A 27,895-nucleotide genomic window follows, 5' to 3' on the forward strand; every position below is an offset into this window, starting at 1 on the left:
AATATGACAATATAAGCAATTTGTAATCACAATGGCAACGTTAGAAACAAGTTAATAAGCTTATTTTATCCTTTGGTAAATGCACCATTAGGTAGAACATCTTTATGATCTCCAACTTCAAATCAGAGAAAGCATGACCTCTTGTTAAACATGTGCATTACAGTGCTTCAAACATTCCAATAGTTCTTGAAAGCAGTGTCCTGTCTTTTGGCAGCAGTGCAATGCAGCTTGTAGAAAGCACCCAAGATCTTTCTGGTCTCCAATTGTCTTGGTTGTTCCCTCCATCACAGTCATCCTCACCCTCCCAGTGTTGATATCCTCTGTGGTTTGCCCTAATAAAGATAAATCAAATTACATGCAATATGGTCAGAATAACTCTGCATGTATATCGATCTATTTACTCGAAGGGAAAATGTGTCAAATTCATTCATTACCACTTATTATGTGTGCATGAAGGGCACATGAAGCTAGAAGAACCATGGAAAGCAGCAAGAGTCCTTGGATGTTATCGGTATACTTGAGGGACTTTGCCATGGGTGAGAGATAAGAGCTAAAACCCGTGATGTGTTTATATCAAAGTCTATACCACAAGGCCAGTATATATACATTCCATAGTCTATCTATCTCTCAATATATATCTATATATCTATCTATCTTTCTATCTATCTATCTAAATGTCTGTATGTCTGTCCTTCTATCTATCTGTCTGTATGTCTATCTATCAATCTATCTATCTATCTATGTGTCTGTCTGTCTATCTATCTATCTATCTATCTCTATCTATCTATTTATCTATCTATCTATCTATCTATCTGTTTGTTGGTCTATCTATCTATCTATCTGCATGTCTCTCTATCTTTCTATCTATCTATCTATCTATTATCACATCTGGCCTCATTTAGAATTTGGCCCATAGTGGCCCATGTGCATGCTATGAGATATTGTGGATCGTTAGTCCCACCTTGGTTCTTAAAAGTGGGTTAGACCAATATATAAGGCTTCTAGAGTCTTTCCCACCATCCCTGGGTTAATCCTTTTGCACGAAGCGAGGATGAAAGTGTATGTGGATGGTGGTAGGTTTGGTTCACTTTGTGTGCAGAGTGGATCTGAGCCGTTTGGACTCTAGGGCATTACATCTATCTATCCATCTCTCTCTATGTCTTTCTGTCTATTTGTCTATCCATCTGTTCCCACACCAACACAGGTTCACCAACATAGGAGGATTAACTATATGTACCCACATTGCTCCTTTTATCTTTTGTTTTGATTGTATGGTTTACTATTCTAATAGATTACTATTAGTTAGAATCTATTGCTTGATGTGAATGCCTGTATGGCGGCAATGTGAATGCTTGTATGATGATGTGGACTATGTATAGAAGGTGCACAATTTGAGGTTGCTGAAGATCAAGTTTGTGATCAGCTGTACCAGGGCCATACTTTTGATGAAGGCAAGTGTAACAAAGGCTCCTTGTACCTGTGAACAATGACTATTTCATACATCATGCATGTGTCTAAATTTGAAATGCCATAAGCTAATTTATCTAGATTACTTTTGTACCATATATCCTTGTTCCTTTGGGTTGGTATGCATGTTTGGATAGTTGCGGCCACGCAAAATCAAAGCTAATAATCTATCTTAATTAATGATATATGCAATGTGATAATATGATGTTTTTTAGTAACATGGTCTAGGGGGGCTCGAGCATATGTTTTGTGTATTCTAGATTCCTCTCCCTAAGGACATAATCCTGAAGCGTCCACCCAGGATGTACCATACAACTAGGAGTATCACATGGCCATGATGTTAATCACATAACTAGTGTGTCTCTAGCTTGTCAATGGTTATCGAAAGGCGCAAGAGGGGGTGCCATGAGGGGTATAGATCCCGTCCTATCGTGGTGTGTACTGGGTTGTGGTCAATAGTGTGCCACTCTCGGAGGAGAGCATCTACATCTGCTTTGTCAAACCAAAACATTAGCGGCTACTAACTTGCTAAGGTGTCTAGTGAAAGGTTACATAATGAAACCATGCCACACTTCCTTAGAAGAGGTGATATGGCGGACAGGCCCCAATCATATGGGAATCAAGGATCAGTGGAAACTTGTACATTTCTATAGAAATTAATTGAACTGCTATAACAGACGTGCTCACGGACACGAGAGGCTTGGATCTTTCTTGATTAGTGGTTCCTTGGATGGTTTGGAAATATTTTGAATACTGATTAATGATATTACTTCAACTTGGATTGGTTTCTATACTAAATTAATGATTTAGGATTAATAAAATATGACCAACTAAAAGTGCTAACCATAGTTAAACGGTGTCAAGCCTTTGAGCCATCATCCCCTATGTTGTACTACTTAAGCATGGTTTGTTTACACTGCCATTATCAGTTCAACAAAAATCATGGATGGATACCAGATGCCTGCTTTGAGGAGTTCCCTAAAAATCACTACTACAGAATGTTTTGATCACCGCTAGGACTTTCACCACAAGTTATGTGATAACCGGAGGTGATAAATATCACCATCGGTTCATAGTCTGAGGGGTTCCAAAAGGGTGCCATACCGACGGTGATAAATGTTTTCATCATCGACCCGGTGTATGGTCCGGCGGTGATTACATGCTTGTCCTCGCCGCTACATCATAGGCCAAACTGGTGGTGCAACATTTAGCATCGTTGGCTAGTCATCCGGTGCGTTATGCACATACAAACCGGCCGAGCTAATAAGAATGTTTAGGTTTTCAATAAATCTCATACGCATGTTTTCACCATCTTAGGTAGATAGCTTCGAGGATGCTTGGTGGGATGGGAGTAATAGAATGAGTGCACACTTGTGCATATACACCATAAATAAACACATGGGTTGTAATATATGATGGTGATAGTTGGATCTTTCTTTTTATTATTTTCTCAAATGGAGCTTATGGTTACTGTCTGATTTTGTTTATCATTTTGCTATCAGTAAAGTCTCTCATTTTATCGCATAATCTATATGATAGTCAATGCTTTTGTGTTCTCTGTTGTTATGCTCATGTTGAAGTGTAGTGTGGTAATACACCAAAAGGATGTTATTGTTTTCTTTCTGGGGTGTTACATAAGCCATTGTAGGTGACATGTTATATATTATGGACATCCAATATGACAATATAAGCAATTTGTAATCACAATGGCAACGTTAGAAACAAGTTAATAAGCTTATTTTATCCTTTGGTAAATGCACCATTAGGTAGAACATCTTTATGATCTCCAACTACAAATCAGAGAAAGCATGACCTCTTGTTAAACATGTGCATTACAGTGCTTCAAACATTCCAATAGTTCTTGAAAGCAGTGTCCTGTCTTTTGGCAGCAGTGCAATGCAGCTTGTAGAAAGCACCCAAGATCTTTCTGGTCTCCAATTGTCTTGGTTGTTCCCTCCATCACAGTCATCCTCACCCTCCCAGTGTTGATATCCTCTGTGGTTTGCCCTAATAAAGATAAATCAAATTACATGCAATATGGTCAGAATAACTCTGCATGTATATCTATTTACTCGAAGGGAAAATGTGTCAAATTCATTCATTACCACTTATTATGTGTGCATGAAGGGCACATGAAGCTAGAAGAACCATGGAAAGCAGCAAGAGTTCTTGGATGTTATCGGTATACTTGAGGGACTTTGTCATGGGTGAGAGATAAGAGCTAAAACCAGTGATGTGTTTATATCAAAGTCTATAGAACAAGGCCAGTATATATACATTCCATAGTCTATCTATCTCTCAATATATATCTATATATCTATCTATCTTTCTATCTATCTATATAAATGTCTGTATGTCTGTCCTTCTATCTATCTGTCTGTATGTCTATCTATCAATCTATCTATCTATCTATGTGTCTGTCTGTCTGTCTATCTATCTATCTCTATCTATCTATTTATCTATCTATCTATCTATCTATCTATCTATCTATCTATCTATCTATCTATCTATTTGTTGGTCTATCTATCTATCTATCTGCATGTCTCTCTATCTTTCTATCTATCTATCTATCTATTATCACATCTGGCCTCATTTAGAATTTGGCCCATAGTGGCCCATGTGCATGCTATGAGATATTGTGGATCGTTAGTCCCACCTTGGTTCTTAAAAGTGGGTTAGACCAATATATAAGGCTTCTAGAGTCTTTCCCACCATCCCCGGGTTAATCCTTTTGCACGAAGCGAGGATGAAAGCATATGTGGATGGTGGTAGGTTTGGTTCACTCTGTGTGCAGAGTGGATCTGAGCTGTTTGGACTCTAGGGCGTTACATCTATCTATCCATCTCTCTCTATGTCTTTCTGTCTATTTGTCTATCCATCTGTTCCCACACCAACACAGGTTCACCAACATAGGAGGATTAACTATATGTACCCACATTGCACCTTTTATCTTTTGTTTTGATTGTATGGTTTACTATTCTAATAGATTACTATTAGTTAGAATCTATTGCTTGATGTGAATGCATGTATGGCGGCAATGTGAATGCTTGTATGATGATGTGGACTATGTATAGAAGGTGCACAATTCGAGGTTGCTGAAGATCAAGTTTGTGATCAGCTGTACCAGGGCCATACTTTTGATGAAGGCAAGTGTATCAAAGGCTCCTTGTACCTGTGAACAATGACTATTTCATACATCATGCATGTGTCTAAATTTGAAATGCCATAAGCTAATTTATCTAGATTACTTTTGTACCATATATCCTTGTTCCTTTGGGTTGGTATGCATGTTTGGATAGTTGCGGCCACGCAAAATCAAAGCTAATAATGTATCTTGATTAATGATATATGCAATGTGATAATATGATGCTTTTCAGCAACATGGTCTAGGGGGGCTCGAGCATATGTTTTGAGTACTCTAGATTCCTCTCCCTAAGGACATAATCCTGAAGCGTCCACCCAGGATGTACCATACAACTAGGAGTATCACATGGCCATGATGTTAATCACATAACTAGTGTGTCTCTAGCTTGTCAATGGTTATCGAAAGGCGCAAGAGGGGGTGCCATGAGGGGTATAGATCCCATCCTATCGTGGTGTGTACTGGGTTGTGGTCAATAGTGTGCCACTCTCAGAGGAGAGTATCTACATCTGCTTTGTCAAACCAAAACATTAGCGGCTACTAACTTGCTAAGGTGTCTAGTGAAAGGTTACATAATGAAACCATGCCACACTTCCTTAGAAGAGGTGATATGGCGGACAGGCCCCTATCATATGGGAATCAAGGATCAGCGGAAACTTGTACATTTCTATAGAAATTAATTGAACTGCTATAACAGACGTGCTCACGAACACGAGAGGCTTGGATCTTTCTTGATTAGTGGTTCCTTGGATGGTTTGGAAATAATTTGAATACTGATTAATGATATTACTTCAACTTGGTTTGGTTTCTATACTAAATTAATGATTTTGGATTAATAAAATATGACCAACTAAAAGTGCTAACCATAGTTAAACGGTGTCAAGCCTTTGAGCCATCATCCCCTATGTTGTACTACTTAAGCATGGTTCGTTTACACTGCCATTATCAGTTCAACAAAAATCATGGATGGATACCAGATGCCTGCATTGAGGAGTTCCCTAAAAATCACTACTACAGAATGTTTGATCACCGCTAGGACTTTCACCACCAGTTATGTGGGAACCGGAGGTGATAAATATCACCGTCGGTTCATAGTCTGAGGGGTTCCAAAAGGGTGCCTTACCGACGGTGATAAATGTTTTCATCGTCGACCCGGTGTATGGTCCGGCGGTGATTACATGCTGGTCCTCACCGCTACATCATAGGCCAAACTGGTCTTGCAACATTTAGCATCGTTGGCTAGTAATCCGGTGTGTGATGCACATACAAACCAGCCGAGATAATAAGCATGTTGAGGTTTTCCATAAATCTCATATGCATGTTTTCACCATCGTAGGTAGATAGCTTCGAGGATGCTTGGTGGGATGGGAGTAATAGAATGAGTGCACACTTGTGCATATACACCATAAATAAACACATGGGTTGTAATATATGATGGTGATAGTTGGATCTTTCTTTTTATTATTTTCTCACATGGAGCTTATGGTTACAGTCTGATTTTGTTTATCATTTTGCTATCAGTAAAGTCTCTCATTTTATCGCATAATCTATATGATAGTCAATGCTTTTGTGTTCTTTGTTGTTATGCTCATGTTGAAGTGTAGTGTGGTAATACACCAAAAGCATGTTATTGTTTTCTTTCTGGGGTGTTACATAAGCCATTGTAAGTGACATGTTATATATTATGGACATCCAATATGACAATATAAGCAATTTGTAATCACAATGGCGACGTTAGAAACAAGTTAATAAGCTTATTTTATCCTTTGGTAAATGCACCATTAAGTAGAACATCTTTATGATCTCCAACTACAAATCAGAGAAAGCATGACCTCTTGTTAAACATGTGCATTACAGTGCTTCAAACATTCCAATAGTTCTTGAAAGCAGTGTCCTGTCTTTTGGCAGCAGTGCAATGCAGCTTGTAGAAAGCACCCAAGATCTTTCTGATCTCCAATTGTCTTGGTTGTTCCCTCCATCACAGTCATCCTCACCCTCCCAGTGTCGATATCCTCTGTGGTTTGCCCTAATAAAGATCAATCAAATTACATGCAATATGGTCAGAATAACTATGCATGTATATCTATTTACTCTAAGGGAAAATGTGTCAAATTCATTCATTACCACTTATTATGTGTGCAAGAAGGGTACATGATGCTAGAAGAACCATGGAAAGCAGCAAGAGTCCTTGGATGTTATCGGTATACTTGAGGGACTTTGCCATGGGTGAGAGATAAGAGCTAAAACCAGTGATGTGTTTATATCAAAGTCTATACCACATGGCCAGTATATATACATTCCATAGTCTATCTATCTCTCAATATATATCTATATATCTATCTATCTTTCAATCTATCTATCTAAATGTCTGTATGTCTGTCCTTCTATCTATCTGTCTGTCTATCTATCAATCCATTTATCTATCTATGTGTCTATCTGTCGATCTATCTATCTATCTATCTATCTGTTTGTTGGTCTATCTATCTATCTATCTGCCTATCTCTCTATCTTTCTATCTATCTATCTATCTATTATCACATCTGGCTTGATTTAGAATTTGGCCCATAGTGGCCCATGTGCATGCTATGAGATATTGTGGATCGTTAGTCCCACCTTGGTTCTTAAAAGTGGGTTAGACCAATATATAAGGCTTCTAGAGTCTTTCCCATCATCCCCGGGTTAATCCTTTTGCACAAAGCGAGGATGAAAGCGTATGTGCATGGTGGTAGGTGTGGTTCACTCTGTGTGCAGAGTGGATCTAAGCTGTTTGGACTCTAGGGCGTTACATCTATCTATCCATATCTCTCTCTGTCTTTCTGTCTATTTGTCTATCCATCTGTTCCCACACCAACATAGGTTCACCAACATAGGAGGATTAACTATATGTACCCACATTGCACCTTTTATCTTTTGTTTTGATTGTATGGTTTACTATTCTAATAGATTACTATTAGTTAGAATCTATTGCTTGATGTGAATGCCTGTATGGTGGCAATGTGAATGCTTGTATGATGATGTGGACTATGTATAGAAGGTGCACAATTCGAGGTTGCTGAAGATCAAGTTTGTGATCAGCTGTACCAGGGCCATACTTTTGATGAAGGCAAGTGTAACAAAGGCTCCTTGTACCCATGAACAATGACTATTTCATACATCATGAGTGTGTCTAAATTTGAAATGCCATAAGCTAATTATCTAGATTACTTTTGTACCATATATCCTTGTTCCTTTGGGTTGGTATGCATGTTTGGATAGTTGCGGCCGCGCAAAATCAAAGCTAATAATCTATCTTGATTAATGATATATGCAATGTGATAATATGATGCTTTTCAGCAACATGGTCTACGAGGGCTCGAGCATATGTTTTGAGTACTCTAGATTCCTCTCCCTAAGGACATAATCCTGATGCGTCCACCCAGGATGTACCATACAACTAGGAGTATCACATGGCCATGATGTTAATCACATAACTAGTGTGTCTCTAGCTTGTCAATGGTTACCAAAAGGAGCAAGAGGGGGTGCCATGAGGGGTATAGCTCACATCCTATCGTGGTGTGTACTGGGTTGTGGTCAACAGTGTGCCACTCTTGGAGGAGAGCATCTACATCTGCTTTGTCAAACCAAAACATTAGCGGCTACTAACTTGCTAAGGTGTCTAGTGAAAGGTTACATAATGAAACCATGCCACACTTCCTTAGAAGAGTTTATATGGTGGATAGGCCCCTATCATATGGGAATCAAGGATCAGTGGAAACTTGTACATTTCTATAGAAATTAATTAAACTGCTATAACAGACGTGCTCACGGACACGAGAGGCTTGGATCTTTCTTGATTAGTGGTTCCTTGGATGGTTTGGAAATATTTTGAATACTAATTAATGATATTATTTCAACTTGGTTTGGTTTCTATACTATATTAATGATTTAGGATTAATAAAATATGACCAACTAAAAGTGCTAACCATAGTTAAACGGTGTCAAGCCTTTGAGCCATCATCCCCTATGTTGTACTACTTAAGCATGGTTCGCTTACACTGCCATTATCAGTTCAACAAAAATCATGGATGGATACCAGATGCCTGCTTTGAGGAGTTCCCTAAAAATCACAACTACAGAATGTTTTGATCACCGCTAGGAATTTCACCACCGGTTATGTGAGAACCGGAGGTGATAAATATCACCGTCGGTTCATAGTCTGAGGGGTTCCAAAAGGGTGCCTTACCGACGGTGATAAATGTTTTCATCGTCGACCCGATGTATGGTCCGGCGGTGATTACATGCTGGTCCTCGCCGCTACATCATAGGCCAAACTGGTGGTGCAACATTTAGCATCGTTGGCTTGTCATCCGGTGCGTGATGCACATTCAAACCGGCCGAGCTAATAAGCATGTTGAGGTTTTCCATAAATCTCATACTCATGTTTTCACCATCTTAGGTAGATAGCTTCGAGGATGCTTGGTGGGATGGGAGTAATAGAATGAGTGCACACTTGTGCATATACACCATAAATAAACACATGGGTTGTAATATATGATGGTGAAAGTTGGATCTTTCTTTTAATTATTTTCTCACATGGAGCTTATGGTTACTGTCTGATTTTGTTTATCGTTTTACTATCAGTAAAGTCTCTCATTTTATCGTACCTCGGCGCGCCCCATCAGGGACGCATTAGTCCACCACGCATGACAAGGTAGTAGGCAATGTGCCACGGTCCTGGTGCATCAGCGCCTCTGCCGCAACCGTGACACACGCAGCACCCTCGACGCCCACAGATGCACCTACATTGACCCGAGAGAAGGAGCCCACTGCGGCTATCATCCTCGTCATGGCAGAAGCTATGATAGCGGCAAGGACCGGAGCCTGAGCCCTGACCTGCTAGGCCCTCAAGCCTTCGGCCAGCATATCCTCAACGCTGCTTTCCCGCCAAGGTACCGACCACCTACCAATATCCCTAAGTACTCTAGGGAGACAAACCCCAGACTTTGGCTCAAAGACTATCGGCTTGCCTATCGAGCCGGTGGTGCGTATAATGACGACTTCATTATCCACAACCTTCTACTGTTCTTAGCCGATTCGGTACGAGCGTGGTTGGAACACCTGCCGTCCAACGTGATCCAGAGTTGGGCGGATCTAAAGGAGATCTTTGTTTGGAACTTCCAGGGCACATACAACCGCCGTGGGAACCCCTAGGACCTCAAGAACTACTGTCAGAATGCAGGTGAGACCCTCTATGGGTACATCCAGTGCTTCTCCTGGTAGTGCAACGAGCTCCCTAACATCGCCGACGCCAACATTATTGGAGCCTTTCTATCTGAGACTACCTGCAAATCTTTGGTTCATAAGCTGGGACGCAAAGGCCCGCAAACCACCAAGGAACTCCTGGACATCGCCACCAACCACGCCTCAGGAGAGGAGGCGGTCGGAGCAATCTTTGATCATCTTGAGGGCAAGGCAAGGCGGGACGAGGGTGCCAGCGAAGGCACCTCCAATTGTTCCACCAAAAGGAAGAACAAGAAGCAATGGCGTGAGGACTCACTCATGGCCGCTGCTGACCGCAAGGGTGGTTGGAAGCCCATGGAGGGCACTCTGAACCACTTCAAGAAACTACTCCAGGGGCCATGCCCGAACCATGCCTTCCTGGTTAAACATCTGCTCAAGGACTGCAGCCTCTTGCGGCGGTTCTTGTCCGGAGGTTCCAACAAAGGGGAGCAAGGAAAGGACCCCGCCCCCACCACGGAAGACGCCGAGAAGGATGGTGGCTTTCTAACACTAGATGGCTGCCTTATGATCTTCGGAGGATCAGCGGCCTATGACTCTAAACGCTGCCAGAAGGTCACGCGTCGCGAGGTCTATACGACCAAACCAGCCACGCCTGCCTTCCTCCAATGGTCAGAGTCCGTCATAACCTTTGATCAGACCGACTATCTAGATAGCGTCCCACACCTAGGAAGATATCCACTCATGGTCAACCCGATCGTCGGCCTGAAGCGGCTCACCAAAGTACTAATGGATGGGGGCAGCGGCCTCAACATCATGTACGCCAAGACGCTCGACGAGATGGGCATCAACCGAACATGCCTCCGCACAACCCGAGCACCTTTCCATGGCATCATGCCTAGGAAGCAGGCCATGCCACTTGGGCAGATCAATCTACCTGTTACCTTCGGGGATCAGTTCAATTATAGGACTAAAACCCTCACCTTTGAGGTGGTTGGGTTCCCCGGAACCTACCACGCCATCCTGGGATGTCCATGCTATGGGAAGTTCATGGCCGTTCCCAACTATACATACCTCAAGCTAAAGATGTCGGGCCCCCATGAGGTCATCACCATCGGCACCTCCTTCCAGTGTGCCTATGAATGCGAGGTCGAGTGTTGCGGTCATGCCATAGCGATCGTTGCCTCTAGGGAACTCGCCGCCCTCACGGAGGAGGTCACCGAAGAAGCACCCGATGCCAAGAAGTTGATCGGGTCATTCAAGTCGGTAGAGGGCTCTAAAGAAGTCCTCGTAGACCCCGGGAGCACTAAGGGCAAAATGGTATGCATTGGTACCACGCTTTCCTCCAAATAGGAAAGCGTGCTCGTCGACTTCCTCCGCGACAACAAAGACATCTTTGCGTGGAAACCCTTGGATATGCTAGGCATTCTGAGGGAGGTCGCCAAGCATACCTTGAAAATCCACCCAGTCTCCAAGCCGGTGAAGCAATGCCTGTGTCACTTCAATGAGGAGAAACACATGGCCATCAGTGAAGAGATAGCAAAACTATCGGCTGTCGGATTCATCAAGGAAGTATACCACCCAGAGTGGTTAACCAATCCCATTCTTGTACAAAATAAGAGTAGGAAATGGAGGATGTGTGTAGACTATATGGGTCTCAACAAGGCGTGCCCAAAGGATCTGTTTCCTTTGCCGCGCATAGACCAAATAGTCGACTCTACCTTGGGGTGCGAAACCCTCTGCTTCCTTGATGCGTACTCCGGTACCATCAAATCATGATGAAAGAATCTGGCCTGCTCGTGACATCTTTCATCACCCCCTTCGGATCATTCTACTATGTTTCAATGTCGTTCGGTCTAAAGAACACTGGGGCTACGTACCAGTGCTATATGCTCAAATGCTTCGTGGACCTCATCGGGTGGATTGTTGAGGCCTACGTTGATGACATCATAGTTAAGTCCAAATGAGCTGACCATCTCATTGCCGATCTTGAGCAAACCTTCACAAAACTCTGAGCGAATGGCATCAAACTCAATCCCAAGAAGTGTGTTTTAGGGTCCCGAGAGACATGCTGCTTGGCTTCATCATCTCCAAGCGTGGCATCGAAGCCAACCCGGAGAAAGTCTTAGCCATCACAAGGATGGGCCCGATTCAGAACATAAAGGGGGTTCAGCGAGTCACAGGGTGCCTTGCCGCACTCAGCCGATTCATCTCGTGCCTCGGCGAACGAGGTCTCCCCCTTTATCGACTCTTGAAGAAAGCCGACCGCTTCGAGTGGACATCCGAGGCCTAGGAGGCACTTGACATGGTCAAACTGCTTTTGACAAGGACCCCAATCTTGGTTCCTCCAACCGATGGAGAATCCCTCCTGCTATACATAGTGGCCACCACACAAGTGGTCAGCGCCACCCTGGTAGTGGAGCAGGAAGAAGAGGGGCATGCCCTCAAGGTGCAACGCCCAGTGTACTTCATCAGTGAGGTACTATCCGACTCTAAGACCCGCTACTCCCAAATCCAAAAGCTCCTATATGATGTCCTCATCACCAAGAGGAAGCTATGCCACTACTTCGAGTCACACCTGGTCACGGTCGTGACATCGTTTCCCCTCGGCGAGGTCATCCAAAGCCAGGACACCCTGGGAAGAACCACAAAGTGGGCGCTCGAGTTGATGGATTAGGGCATTATGTATGCCTCCCAAACGGCGATCAAGTCCTAGGTATTGGCTGACTTCATTGCGGAATGGACCGAGGTCCAAACACCACCGGCGGTCGTCGATCAAGAGTACTGGATGATGTACTTTGATGGATTGCTGATGCAGAAGGGTGCCAGTGCGGGGCTGGTCTTCGTATCACCCCTCGGGGTACGCATGAGGTACATGGTTCATCTCCATTTCCCCTCATCCAATAATGTGGCTGAGTATGAAGCGCACATCAACGGCCTACGCATTGCCATCGAGTTGGGCATCCGACGCCTCGACATCTGAGGTGACTCCTAGCTAGTTGTCAACCAAGTCATGAAGGAGTCAAGCTGTCACGATGCCAAGATGGCTGCATACTGCCAAGAGGTCCGATGGCTGGAGGACAAATTCGATGGCCTCAAATTCAATCACATCCCAAGGCGCCTCAATGAGGCGGCCGACACGCTTGCAAAGGCGGCATTCGGCCGAGAGCTGATGCCAACAGGTGTCTTCGCCAGCGACCAACACAATCCCTCGGTGTGCAACAAAGGGTTGGAATGGGCCAATGACGGTCCGTTTGATCCATCCTCAGGGGCTAACCAACCGATGGCTCCGTCCGGCCCCGAGGTCATGGAGGTTGAAGAGGATCCAGTGATAGAGCCTGAGCCTCTGGTCGATTGGAGAACACTCTACCTTGACTACCTCCTCCATGACATGCTGCCGACGAACAAGACGGAAGCTCGATGACTCACGCGTCGTGCCAAGTCCTTTGTTCTTGTAGAGGGCGAACTCTACAAATGAAGCCACACCGGGATCCTATAGCTCTACATCCCCATCGAACAGGGGAAGCATTTGCTAGGCGATATCCACGGTGGGGTCTATGGTCACCACACCGCGCTAAGAACCTTGGTTGGAAACACATTCCGACAGGACTTCTACTGGCCCACTGCAGTAGCCGATGCCGAACAGATCGTGTGCACCTACAAAGGGTGCTAGTACTACGCTCGGCAAACTCACCTCCTGGCCCAGGCACTCTAGGTGATCCCCATCACATGGCCCTTCATGGTCTGGGGGCTCGATCTGGTTGGGCCTCTCAAGAAGGCGCCCGGGGGCTACACCCACTTGCTTGTCACCATAGACATGTTCACAAAATGGATCAAAGCTCAGCCGATCTCCATGATCAAGTCTGAGCCAGCTGTGTTGTTCTTCCTCGACATCATCCATCGCTTTGGAGTACCGAACTCCATCATCACGGACAATGGCACACAGTTCAACGGTAGGAAATTCCTTTGATTCTGCGATGAACACCACATCCGGGTCGATTGGGCCGCCATCGCACACCCCCGAATGAATGGGCAGGTTGAGCACGCAAATGGCATGCTCCTACAGGGCCTCAAGCCTAGGATCTTCAACCAATTGAACAAATTTGGCGCATGATGGGTCGCTGAGCTCCCTGTGGTGCTCTGGAGCCTAAGGACAACTCCTAGCCGAGCCACCGGCTACACGCCTTCCTTCATGGTCTACGGTTCCGAGTCCGTCCTCCCAACCGACCTCGACTATGGAGTGCCAAGGATCAGAGCGTATGACGAATAGGGAGCTGAGGCATCCCACGAAGATGCCATGGACTAGCTAGACGAAGCTCACGATGTCGCCCTCCTTAGTTCGGCCAAATACCAGCAGGCGCTGCGATGGTACCACAGCCAATGGGTGCGGGACCAATCCTTCAACATCGAGGACCTGGTTCTCCACCTCATGCAGAGCAACAAGGACCGCCACAAGCTCTCGCCGCCCTAGGAGGGGCCGTACATTGTCGCGGAAGTACTCCGGCCAGGCGCCTACAAGTTGAAAACCATCGATGGTGAGGTCTTCACCAACGCCTAGAACATTGAGCAGCTATGTTATTTTTACCCTTAAATAAACGCATACTTTCTCTTATCAGTTTTGTCATCAAAATCCCCGATCTTTCATGACATCCGACCCCTGCAAGTGTGAGGGGTCGAACCTCACTCGGAGGCTAGTATGGGTACGTTTATCTTACAAACATTCTCTGTGTTTTCCCTCTTTTCTCATGGTAAGTCCTAAAGGCTAGGATTTCAGGAACAAACTCTGAGTATAACTGGTAGGACTGTGGGAAACCCATGCCCCAATGGCTATAGTCTCTTTGCTCACCAGCGTGATCAGAATTGGCTTGCCCGCACTTTGAGCTTTTTGCGACCTTGACTACGGGAAGGGTTGGAAGGCACTGAACCTCTTTTACAAAAAGAGGGAGAAAAGCTGAAAAGCTGTTTGTCGTAACAAAATTTGAGAACTTGTTCATTTTCTCACAAATTTATCGCTTACAAAGTGATTTCATCACAAAAAGGGACTGATGTATTCATGAATACATAAAATAGTTCACACGGGGGATCCCCCACAAATTAAACGATTACATCTACAGACCATTTCTACTCTAAATACTACTACGGTCTCCACGCCACGCTCTCCATCAGCAATGTCCTACCGCTCCGAGGGATCCTTGAGGGCGCTGTCATCTACAACATTGAGCACTACGTCGGCTACTATGGTGTCTTCTCTAGGGCGTCCAGGGACTATGCCATCGTGATCAGCCACAACCCTGACAACGGCACCTGGACGGGGGGCGCTGCCCGCCGGAGAATGGCCACCATGGCTGATGGATGTCTCTGACGTCTCATCAAGCTTCATGAACTAGCCAATCTGAGCGGCTGCAAGGGCAAAACCCCACATCAATGCAGTCTTGGGTGGCTTCCCCACCAACAAGGCTTGCCTAGAGAAACTTTGCTGGAAGAGGTCCCCGTATGGCTCCATCCTAATGAAGGCCTCACGGATGACGATAGAGCCGACGACGCTCATCACCCTCCTGTGCGCCTCCTCCTTCGATAGCGGTGGCCCCTTCTCGACGAAGGCGGCTGACACCATCTCATCTACGTTGGATGACCTCTAGCTCAACGTCACGCTCCGAATTCAAGAGCAGATCCATGAGTTTTTCTCTCCCTGGCATTACCCTCTCTCACTTAGGAACCGCTGCGATGCACAAACGCATTTGGTGAAAAGGAAGAAGGAGAGGAGGTAGCTGCTCAAGAATAGGCGAAGGAATGGGGACAAGAACCCCCTCCCTCCCCCTATTTAAGGAGGAGATGCAGCAGCTGAAGAAAGGCGAAAGGTTGGGACGAAAAACTCTCTCCCTTCCCCTATTCAATGTAGATGGGAAATCGATGCTGACGGGAATCCGAGGGGACGCGTCTGGACCGACGGGATGCGCTCTGCTCAATGAAACGGTGCCAAGTCAAATGGGATGTGGCCTAGGCATGGCCCACCACTACCACACATCAGGCGCGAGAAACAAGGCTCACCCGCATACAGGCGACTCTCCGCTTCCCTAGGCAGGACCTAGAATGACCCAACGATGGAACCTCTATCAAGGGGAGCCCAACGGGCCTCCTAGGTCAATCGCACGGCCCAGGTGAAGGCCAAACGAATGGCCGCCAAAAGATAAGCACCTTTGTTTACTTACTTTGCATGTAAATTTTACTACGAGCCTCCGACCCCTGCAACGGCAGGGGCGCGGACATCGCTCGGAGGCTGCCGAGAGTGTCTACTTATTTAGACATTCTCTTCACCTGACCCCTCCTTACTTTTAAAAACCAGAGGCGCGGTGTGCAGGTGCAAAACTTTGAATAAAATTGGATGAACCGCATAATCGAATTCACAGTTCCCTTCACCCTAAGCTTTAGCATCTGCCTTCTCGAGAAGGGTTCAGAGGGGTCTGCCTGTGGAATCTCCTTATGCTTGTGCAGGTTACACCGGACCCATCATAAACGTTGGACTCAAACCCTGCACGGACATGTCCGGTAAGAGCTTCCCATCACTCATGCTGCCGAGGTAACATCACTGACCCCTGCTTTCATTTTGATTAAATCATACATTAATCCCATACATCCAAATGTTGCATATGCAATTGCTGCATCTCAACGCTCTGTGTCGAGTCACGAAGCAGTAGTCGCCTCATTCGATATGAGCGGCAACTGACCGAGGTTCGAAGGTCAGCCCTCGAAGGGCTCGAGGCTGCCTCGCGTCAAACAGAGCCAGGGGAGAAAAACTGAGATGAGCCCCAGCGGCCTTGCCCGACCCCGCTTAGAAGCAGATAGGGACATCTCGACCTTTCTCATTTGATTCTAACCTCGAGCCAAACCCACAGAATCTCCATCGAGGAGAGGCCAATGGGCCACCTGAGCCTATCAAATGGCTCAGGCATCTACCACGAGGCGGGTTAAGAAGTAGTGGAATGCCACATGAGGGCTCTACCGACCCCATCAGCGAATGACGGACCCAGATTCCACACGAACGTGCCCATTAGCGAGCTCATTGAGCACGACACTCGAGCTATCGAGGCAAGTGTCATGAGCTTAGCCCCTCTGGGTGCGGAGGCCGAGGATGGGGTGACGTGTGAAACACAACCAACCCCTATCAGACCCCAAGGGGCTCGGGGGCTCGAGCCGCTCGATCCGAGATCGAGATACCGAGGTTCAAAGGCTGGCCCACGAAGGGTCCGAGGCCACCTCGCGTCGAACAAGAGCCAGGGGAGAAAACATAGATGAGCCTCAGCGGCCTTCGCCCAACCTGCATAGAGGTGGATAGGGTCATCTCAACCTTCTAGTTCAATCTAGCCTCTAGCCGAGCCCATAGAATCCCCATTGATGGGGAATCTGTTGGAAGGCAGGTTAGGGAGCAATGGAACACCACCCGAGGGCTTTGCCGACCCTGTCGTAAGCAACGGGATCAGATTCCATTCGAACATCCCTGTTAGTGAGCTCATCAAACATGTCACTCGAGCCACCGAGGCAAGTGACGTCGCCTCAACCCCTCCGGGTGCAAAAACCTCGGATGGAGCGATAGTCACAAAACGAGATGACCCTTGACCGAATCCCCGCCACGCACGGGGGCTCGGGGAAGGCTGGACTTGCAATGAGACCGAACACATAGTCGCAAAATGATAGGTAAAATCCTAAGGGGTACATGCGAATACAAGAGTAAGTTTGCTACCCTCGCTTCGGTCTCTAGTAACATCCGGCCCCAGCAACCGCAAGGGGTCGGATCTCACTCAGGGGCTGGTAAAGGTATAAATACCTCCTTTTTCAAAACAGTCACTGCATCAGACCTCTTACTCGAGTTAAGGTTAGCGGCAAGGTTTGTGGGAACAAATAACCAAGCATGCCTGGTAAGACTACAAAAAACTCACGCCCTGATGGCTACGGTAACTTTGCTCACCAGCATAATCAAAGGTTTCCTCTTATACACCTCGGGCCCTATGGTCTTAACGAACGGAAGGGTCGGATTGCATGAGCACCTTCCTTCGAACGCAAAAAGGGAAGAAAGCATGTTCAACCAAACAAAACAAAATTGCGAATTTGTTTAATGAAATGAAGTTGTGAATCTATTTTCAAAAGAACCGACACTTGTCCACAGATTACAAATAAATGTCCATCAGACTCATTCAACTAACTACCCCCTCTCGAGGAGAACCATATCTTTAATTCTGCTCGCTAGGGTTTCCACAAAAGGAGTTAGCGTCGCTTCTATGGCATCCAGATCAGAGGGTTCATAACCAGGCGTGAAACCAAGGCTCATTGCCTCGAAATTGATGTTGTCATCATAATGCGAGCGGGTGATGGCGAAGGTTTGGGTGATCCCCGAGCAAAGAGCTTCCTTCTCCAGCTGGTGCACCCGCGTCGTGATATTTGTGGCACAGGCCATGAGTGAGCTGGTCCCCTCCACCTGCACCGCCTGTAGGTCATCGCAGACTACACCGAGGGCAACCTTTAGGATATCAAGCTCGTCGCTCTCCGCTAGAAGAAGACTCCACGCCTTGGCGAGATCTATGGCTAGTCCGGCAGCGGCACCCTCGACCTCTAGCTTTTAGGTTCTCGTGGTCTCCAGCTCAGCCTAGAGGGAGTGGATCCTCTATTGCGCCTTGTCACGCTCTCGGATAGCCCGGTCGCGCTTCCTGTAGGCCGCGTTGCGCTCTAAGCGGAGCCTATCTACGGTATGGCGTAGCTCATCCCGCACCTCGAGCAGCCGGGCGACCATCTCGGTGTCTAGTTTCGCCCTCTGCTCTAGGGCCACAGACCTCTCTTTAGCCACCTGCTTGAGATCCCGCTCCTTCTCGGCCTTGGCTAGGAGGTCAATGATCCCCTAACGGGTCTCAGCATCCCACTAGAGCAGCTCATCCTGCTCCTTCCACACCCTGGCAGCCTCCTCCTAATCCCGGCATGCCCTCTCCGCTAGCTCATCAAAAGGCTTCTTGGTGAGCTCTGCATCCCCGTGGGCCTCAGCCTCCTGTCGTCGAAGATCGTCTGCCTCCGTGGCAAGGGGAGTCAACTCGGCCACCCTCTGTCGGAGCTAGGCGGTCATGTCCCTATGCAGCCATGCCTCATCGACAAGGTGGTCCCAATCCTCCTTGTTTTCACAAAGGAACCGGGATTTCTCCCGGCTACGAGCAATAAGCGACTGAAAGAAGACGGTGGTCAGAAAACAAAAATAGATGAAGAAAGAAGAAATCAGGAGGCAAAACCAAGTAAATACCTAGTCGGTGGGAACAATGACATCTCAAAGGGTGGCACTGGCCTGGTTTAGAGCTTCCAGCATGGCTGTGAACCCCTCACGGAGCTTCTCCCGCTCCTTGCCCTCGGCGGCATCATTGAGGGTGAAGAGTTCTGATGACGGGTCCCACGGACTCACCCACCGAAACGGGTGCTCATCCCGTGTGGGCGGGTGGTGGCCCTCTGATGGTAGGACCAGGGACAACAACCTACCGGTCTCCTCAGCAACCGCCGCCGTGCCTGAGGGTCCCTGGGCCATGACCCCCTCGGTCCTGCCCGCGGTGGGCGTCGTCTCTAGGGTCGTCGGTGGCATGGCACGCGCCGCTACCTTGGGCACCGCCACCATAGCTCCTGGCTATGACCCATCCGTCGTAGCCACCATCACCTCTGCCTCCATCAGCGGGACCTCATCCAGCTATGCCGCACCCGCCATGGTCGACGTAATGGGTGCGGCCGATAGCTCCACCCGTCCTGACGTCGGCGGCGGCATCACTTCCGTCGCCACCTGTGCAACAACCTCCAAGGGCGCCCCCTCAGCCTCATTGACTGCTTGACCTGCCGAGGGCATGGGCACCACCATGGATGGCGCCAGACCACCCGACGAGGCTGTGACACCGGCTCCGCTCTCTCCCAAAATGGGAGCGATGTCTGACGGCGGCCCACGCCTTGCTTGAAGGGCGACGGACTTCTTGGGCACCAGCGCTATGGAAGTGCCCCGTCTAACCCATCTCCCGATGCTACAGAAGTAACAAAATGCATGAGTCACTATGAAAAATAGAGAAAAATAGAGGAACCGGCAACTTACGTCGGTGTTGTTGGGCGGTGGAGACATTTGGGGGGTGAACCCCTAGTTCCCTATTCCACCTCATTGGGGTGGGACCATTTTCAGCTTGTCCCCTGCGCCCAGGCTGAGGGGCTCACCTCCCTCATATCTGGGGGCACGGCGGTGGAGCCACCTCCCTCTCTAGCCACCGCGGGCATGGCGGCGGATCCACCCGCTCCCACCAGCACCTCGGGCATAGAGGTGGATCCACCCACCCCCACCGGCTCTTGGGGCGTGGCAACGGGTCTGCCCACTCCTGCTAGCACCTCAGGCATGGTGGTAGATCCACCCACCCCTGATGGTGCTAAGGACGAGCTGATGGTCCAGCCCGCCTCCTCCTCAAGCCTCACGGCCTCACCTTCCCTTGCGTGGAACGAGAAGGGTCCCTGCATTAACAAGTGGGTACCTATCAGCGCATCCTCGCCTCCCAGATCACCCCACTCGATGTCTGCGACTACCTCGTCATCTTTCTCATCGTCGTTGTCATTGTCATCACTGTCTGTCTCTTCACCTCGCTCCCGTGCCTGCTGCTTCTATAGCTTCTTCCTCTTGAACTCCTTCGTCTTCCTCTCCCACTCGGCCGTGGTATGATTCTCCGCCACCACGAGTGGGTCCTTCGGCAGTGAAGCCAAGCTATCTGTAAAGATGAGCCTCTTCAACTGGTCCCGCTATCCTAATGTCAGCATCAAGGGGTCAGAAGTTCAATTAAAAAAGAGGCACGGGGAAGGAGAACTTACGAAATCAATGTACCCCAGTTTCGGCTGCATTGGAGGGTGTCCGGGCACTGGATACATGAAATCAAGGAAGATGCCGGCGTCGTCCTTCGAAGGCTCCATAGCCTCCTTGATGCGATGTGCCACTTCAGAGGGGGGGAGAGGTTCATTGGCAAGCGTCATCCCATCGAGTGATGCTCCAGGTGCCATCAGGTATAGGGGAAGCGTGCGGCTCATTAGCGGCGCCACCCTCCACGTATGGTAGGCACCGATGATCCTCGACCCCTTCATGCCCCTCTCCTTCAGAATTTGGAGGGCGGTGAGATGGTCCTAGATTTTCTTCTTGTCTTTATCCAGGACCCCCCACTTCCACAGCTCCGGGACCTCTTCGATAATGCCCCCGGAGAACACTGGCAAGGGGGCGGCTATGTTGTCCTTGATGTAAAACCAATGCGAATGCCACCCCTTGTTGGAGGTCGACAGATGCATCGATGGGTATTCGTTTACCCGGTTGTTGCGGAGATGAATGCCGGCACATCCCACCGGCACGCTCAGCTCTTGCCTCTTCTCCCGCTTCTTCAAGAGGTTGACGGCAAAGAAATACCGCCACAGGTCGAAGTGGGGACTAATCCCCAAGAACCCCTCACACAGGGTGACAAATGCCACAATGTGCTGGACCCCATTGGGAGTGAGGTGCTGCAACTCCACTTTGTAGTAATGCAGCAGCCCCCGAAGGAACTTGTGGGTGGGGATGGTGAATCCCCCTCGTGAAAGCGAGCAAAGGACACCACGTAGCCTTCAGGCAGCGACGGCGCATCCTCATTGCCGGGCAGCCGCCACTCCTCGGTGGCGGTCCATGTTCAAAGGAGACCACAGTGAACAAGGCCCTCCAGGCACTGAAGGGTGATATCGGATCTGCACCATGGCTCCATGGAACGATTGGGAGGGGGTGGATGTGAGCTTGATGGTGGCTACAATGTGGGTGCGGGAGGCTCAGGCAATTGGCGGTGGAGGTTGTAGATGCAAAGGCAAGGAGGCAAAGTATGGAACCCTAGGGGCGAACCTCTTTGTTTTATAGGGGCGATGGATGCGAGAAGCGCAACCATCCTCCTAGATCTCCGTGCCTGCCATGATACACCACCATGTCACATCGCGGGATATGCGCCCGCAATCCCTATCCTTTCCCAGCAAAGTCGTGTCGAATGTTTCGCCTTCCCGGGCAGACCAGGACTCTTTTCTCGCAAAGGAGATATGGGTCAAAAAGCATTTCTCCGGCCCGCCTGGGCCCAGAAATTTGAGGGCTAGCTTAATAGTTTCGATGGCCATCCCAACGAGGGGTGGGCCCATGAGCGGCCAAAACTCAGGCGCACGATCAAATCCCAACCGTCCTGACCCTGGATGAATCCCCACAAATGGGATACCGGGGTTCCCTTTAAAACTATCCAGTTGTTGAAACACCAAATCTCACAGCCATACCCACGAAGGGTCCGAATTACCCCCCGGGCGATTCTATCCGAATAACCCGGGGCTCAAGGGCTACACCCATCGGGTGCGCTCGTGTGCACCCTCTGGTGAATCGAAATACCCCCCGGGTGATTCTATCCGAATCACCCGGGGGCTCGGGGGCTACACCCATCGGGTGCGCTCGCGCGCATCCTCTGGCAAGTCAAATCACCCCTGGGTGATTCTATCTGAATCACCTGGGGGCTCGGGGGCTACTGTCGGGGACCGATTACTGGGGTACCCAAAGAGGTAGAACTAATAACCATCAAACGCTAATGCTTCCGAATAGGCAAGAACAAAACTACACTTCTTGCACATACAACCGAAGGTTGGCTGCGCCTCGCCCGGCCCCGAAGGGTTGGCTCCACCTCGCCCGACTCCCGAGGGCTAGACTCCGCCCCGCCCGACGTCTGGGGGCAGACTCCGCCTCGCCCGATGGTTGAGGCCAGACTCCACCTCGCCCGACCCTCGAGGGCTGGACTCCACCTCTCCCGACGATCAGGGACTAGCTCTGCCTCGCCCAACGGCTGAGGGTAGGCTCCACCTCACCCGACGGCTCAGGGCTGGCTCTGCCTCGCCTGACCCCGTAGGCTCCACCTCGCCCGACATCCCGGGATAGGCTCCACCTCACCCGATGACTGCACCCTGCTCCTTCATAATGACGGCACAGGGTAAGACAGGACACTCGAGTGAACCATAGTACCAAGGACCATGCCCTGCATGCCTGTAGGAAAGTACCATCAGGATACGACGGGACGGGCGCTTTAAGCCCTTCCAGGCATGACAGAGCCCGAACAGTGTTGTAGGCGTCGACTTTTGTCTTACAGTGTTGTGGGCACCACCATCAACCCTCAGACGTGGATCCTGACATAGGCATACGACAACCACTACAATCCAAGAGACAACTCACATCATCTATAGTAACGGACGTATGGTCACTTCCCCGTCTGCTCCCCGTAGGGTCATGGCTCGACACCCTAGCACGCCGCACCGTCCCTCGGAGTAAGATGGGACGTGACCACTTGCTAAAACAAAGCCAGAGCACGGCCCTATCAGGATCAGCGAACGTGCTATCCCTGGCATGGTCTGCCATGTCAGCAGGGCAGGCTCAAGGGAAAAGGAAGACCCAGCACCTTCGAAGGACCTTCTCGACCTTTGGTTTTTTCCTCTTTCTCCCATTTGTAACCCCTGCTCCCCTTGGTCTATAAAAGGGAGGGCAGGACACCCCACTAAGGGGATGGATCGATTCCACACATAACACACAGTCAAGCAGCAACCAAGCTCTTGGCATCCTTTTGACCTTTCCATCAGAGACTTGGGACATGTCCCTCTCTCGACCATTTGTACCCCCTACTACGAACCTTTTTCGGTGCTAACAACACGAGCAGCAGCAAACTGGACGTAGGGACATTCTGCCCGAACCAGTATAAACCTTGTGTCCTTTAGTACACCATCCGGGCCTAACACACAACAAATATAAATTTACTAGTTGGTGCTTATTCGAAACACCGACAGCAGCTTGTCGATCCACCTCTAGGATGTCGTTCGATCAGCCTGAAGTGGGTGTACAAGGTCAAGTGGGACGAGCGCAGCGCCATTATAAAGCACAAGGCGCGCCTCATCGTCCGAGGCTTTGTTTAGCATGAGGGCATCGACTTTGAAGAGGTCTTTGCGCCAGTAGCGCGCATAGAGTCTATCCGTTTGCTACTGGCTTTGGCAGCAGCAAAGGACTGGCGCATCCATCACTTGGATGTTAAATCAGCTTTCCTCAACGAAGAGCTGGTGGAGACGGTCTTCGTCAGGCAACCTTCCAGGTTTCGCCATCGAGGGAGAGCAGCACAGGGTGCTCCGACTGTGCAAGGCGCTCTACGGGCTGCGGCAGGCCCCACGAGCATGGAACGCCAAGCTTGACGCCATGCTGGGCGAGCTTGGGTTTCAGCGGTGCGCAACCGAGCACGCGCTCTACACGTGGCGACGGGGGAAGGAGGAGCTCGTCGTCGACGTGTATGTGGACGACTTGATCATCACCGGCGCGTGCAAGGAGGACATCAACAGCTTCAAGCATGAGATGGCGGCTCATTTTCGAATGAGCGATCTCGGCGCACTCTCCTACTACCTCAACATCTAGGTGAGATAGGGGAAGAAGGAACTCATGCTCGGTCAGAGCGCGTATGACTCGAAGCTGTTGGAGCGGAGCGGCATGGCTGAGTGCAAGCCATGCATGACTCCGATGGAGGAGCGGCTGAAGCTGACGAAGGCCAGCACCGCGGCGAAGGTGGATGCAACACTCTACCGAAGCATCATCGGTGGTCTGCGCTACCTAGTCCACATGAGGCCGGACATTGCGTTCGCCGTGGGCTACGTCAGTCGCTTCATGGAGGATCCCAGAGAGGATCACTGGGCTGCGGTGAAGCAGCTACTGCGCTACGTTAAGGGGACGGTGGATCAAGGGACCATCTTTCCCAAGACCGGCGGGAGTAGGCTGTAGCTCACTGTGTTCATCGATGCAGACATGGTGGGGGACATCGACGGACGGCGGAGCACCTCTGGAGTGCTCGTCTTCCTCGGGTCGGCTCCAATTTCATGGCTGTCACTGAAACAGAAGGTGGTGGCGTTGTCTACGTGCGAGGCAGAGTACGTAGCGGCTGCCACAGCGGCGTGCCAAGTTGTGTGGTTGCGCCGGCTGTTGGGCGAGCTGACCGGTGCGGAAGCTCACCCACCAGCACTGATGGTGGACAACTAGCCCGCCATCGCCCTCGTGAAGAATCCGGTTCTGCACGACCGGAGCAAACACATCGACGTGAAGTTCCACTTCCTCAGGGACTGTGTCGATGGAGGGCAGATCGTCATCGAGTTCGTCGAAACTGGTCGGCAACTCGCGGACGTCCTCACCTAGCCGCTCGTACGTCTTCGACTCACGGAGCTGAAGGAGATGATCGGCATGGAGGGGGTACAAGGGATAGCAGTAGGATTAGGGAAAGAATTGTTAGATAATCTACTGCTTCCTTGTGTGAACACACAACAAAGGAAGGCGGTGCCGAAAAGGCCCCCTGCTGTGGTACTGTAGCCGCTACAGAGGCAAGCGCCGAACGGCTCACCTGCCGCACTGTAGCCACATACAGGGACAGGCGCAGAAGTCAGTCCTGTTGTGTTATCTGGTCACTGTAGCAGTATGGCAGCTGTACTAGGCTAGATTGATATAGTTGTATAAATAGACTATCACGGCAACTCAGTAAAGAGAGTTCAGTTTTGCCATCTCCTATGCACGGCTCTGGCCAACGCTGGTGCCTATACTATGTGTGTATACTCTATTCTTCCTCTTCTTCAACCTCTAACCATAGTGTGTGTGGTCGGACAACCTCGGTCGTGCTCGGCCGTGGTCGGCAAGACTGGTGAGTGGTCGATTCACCTGAGCCGGTGATCCTGTGGGCTAACATCTCTATCTTTGAATTTTGTGTGGAGGCTTGCCGTCGCTGGTGAGAAAATAGGCACAAGGTTTGGCCAAGAGCTGTCGGGGAACCCCCATTCTACTCCACAGCCTCCAGGGTATCTTGGACATGGAGGACTGCCAACAAGAGCTATGGGAGCCGGCGATGGATATCATAAAATTGCTGGCCTTGGACAACAAGGCCACAGGGAAGGAGATTGGGAATATAGCTATTCCCAAATTGACGGGCGTATTTCTTCAAGGTTATGAAATAAACCTCAGAGACGACAAAGATGGTTCACTGCGAGAAGCTGCCGGGGAAGTACTGGCAAATCTTACAATGAGCTCAGACAACTGCAGGACTATCTTGATGGACTTGGAGGCGGATCCACATGATCTTATCAAGATTCTGATCATCAGCATGCTCCTAGATGATAAGTACATGAGTGTTGCAGCAAATCTTCTTTATAATCTCTGTGCAAACTCCGGAGACATGCTGATCTACCTCGGTGCAAAAGAGGACCTGAAATCTGCCCTCCCGATGGTGAGTCGCTCGGTCATTTAATTTTTCCTTGCTCGTTTCGTTTATATTACCCGGCCGCGCCCATCATCAATGCATTCATTGGCTTGAGCACGTCCATTCTTTTTTATATAAAAAGTAGATTTATGTGCACGACGGGCGAACAATTCTGAGGGAGAAGTATTAGAGAATAAATATATATATATATATATATATATATATATATATATATATATATATATATATATATATATATATATATATATATATATATATATATATATATATAACTTAGGGTCACAACTATAATCAAACATGACTATCTTTGCTTTCTCTCATTTATTTACTCATATAGTAACATCATACTCAAGGATACTTTCTTTTTCTTTATCATGTTGGGATAGTTTTTAGATGCAACTAGTCCATGGACCCGTGCTGTGCCGCACCGCCAAGTTACTTTAAGTTTAAGTAAGAGATATATAAGCATTAGATAATTCACTACCGGAAAAACGTCCTTTGCCGAGATCCTAAATTTTTGCCGAGAGCAAAAACGTGGGCTCTCGGCAAAGAAAACTTTTGCCGAGAGGGGCTCTCGGCAAACACCGGCCGTCGGCAAGTGACAGGATCGCCATGGGCCTGCCTCTCGGCAAGCAACAGCTCTCGGCGAAGCGGGCCGTTTTACCGAGAGCTGCGCTCGGCAAAAAATGCCCGTCGGCAAAACGGTCGTTTGCCGTAGGCCGCGCTCTCGGCAAAATCAGGCTCTCGGCAAAACATTGCCGCGGGCCCATAGCCGTGACTTGCCCTGACGGCGTCACCGCTTTGCCGAGAGCCCCTCCGTTACTGCTCTCGGCAAACATCTTTGCCGAGCGCCGCTCTCGGCAAACATTTGCCGAGAGCCCCTCCCAGACTCTCGGCAAATGTGGTTTCTATATTTCATGTGCATGTGTTTCTCTTCTCCTAACTCTCTCCAATTAAATTATTTTTTCTTTCATATGCTCCAAACTTTTTTCTCTATAGACATACTACAGGTTGTACTCAATATTAAAATTTTGTGTATTTTTTTAATTATTTGCTATATATAATTAATTAATTGCATTTCAAGGAGTTTTTTTAATCGATTAAAATTTGAACAGCGATTGATTTAAACACGGGAAAAAATTAAGTAGAAAATGATATTCATGCTATTTATGCATTATTGAGGGCAAATAACATCTTGTTGATGTTTTTTTCGCCTTTTATTTTACGAATCGAAGACCACGAACATAAGTCGCCCAACGATTTAAAAATTCTTAAAAAAGGAAACGAAGTCGGAAAATTGTGATATTTGCAATGAAGTCATGGTATCACACTTGGAGGCTGTGGTAAAAAATTGAAAATGTTTCGCACAAGTGGTTGCGTATGATTCATACAATCTGAGACATCTCCGAATAAGTTTCATAAAGTTGAGAAGGATCCACTAGGATTTTCAAACAATGTCACGGTCGAATTAGTTTTGGAGTTCCAAACTTTTTGTATAGCCATTACAGAGCATAAGTTGTAACACGGCAAAATTTCGTATTTTTCCGGAGCCATTTGCTGTTTATTAATTTTTTTTGGATATTATTTGCCGAGAGCTTCAGGGGATTGCTCTCGGCAAAGGCTCTTTGCCGAGAGCAACTGGGCCCGCTCTCGGCGCAGATTTCTTTTTTTTTTACCTGGCCTGGATCAATGGTTTGCCGAGAGCTGGCTCTCGGCGAATAGGTTTGCCGAGAGCTGCTCTCGGGAAAGATTTATTTATTTTAGAAATATC

Source organism: Miscanthus floridulus, chromosome 13 (genome assembly GCF_019320115.1).
Source record: "Miscanthus floridulus cultivar M001 chromosome 13, ASM1932011v1, whole genome shotgun sequence".
Classification (NCBI taxonomy): Eukaryota; Viridiplantae; Streptophyta; class Magnoliopsida; order Poales; family Poaceae; genus Miscanthus; species Miscanthus floridulus.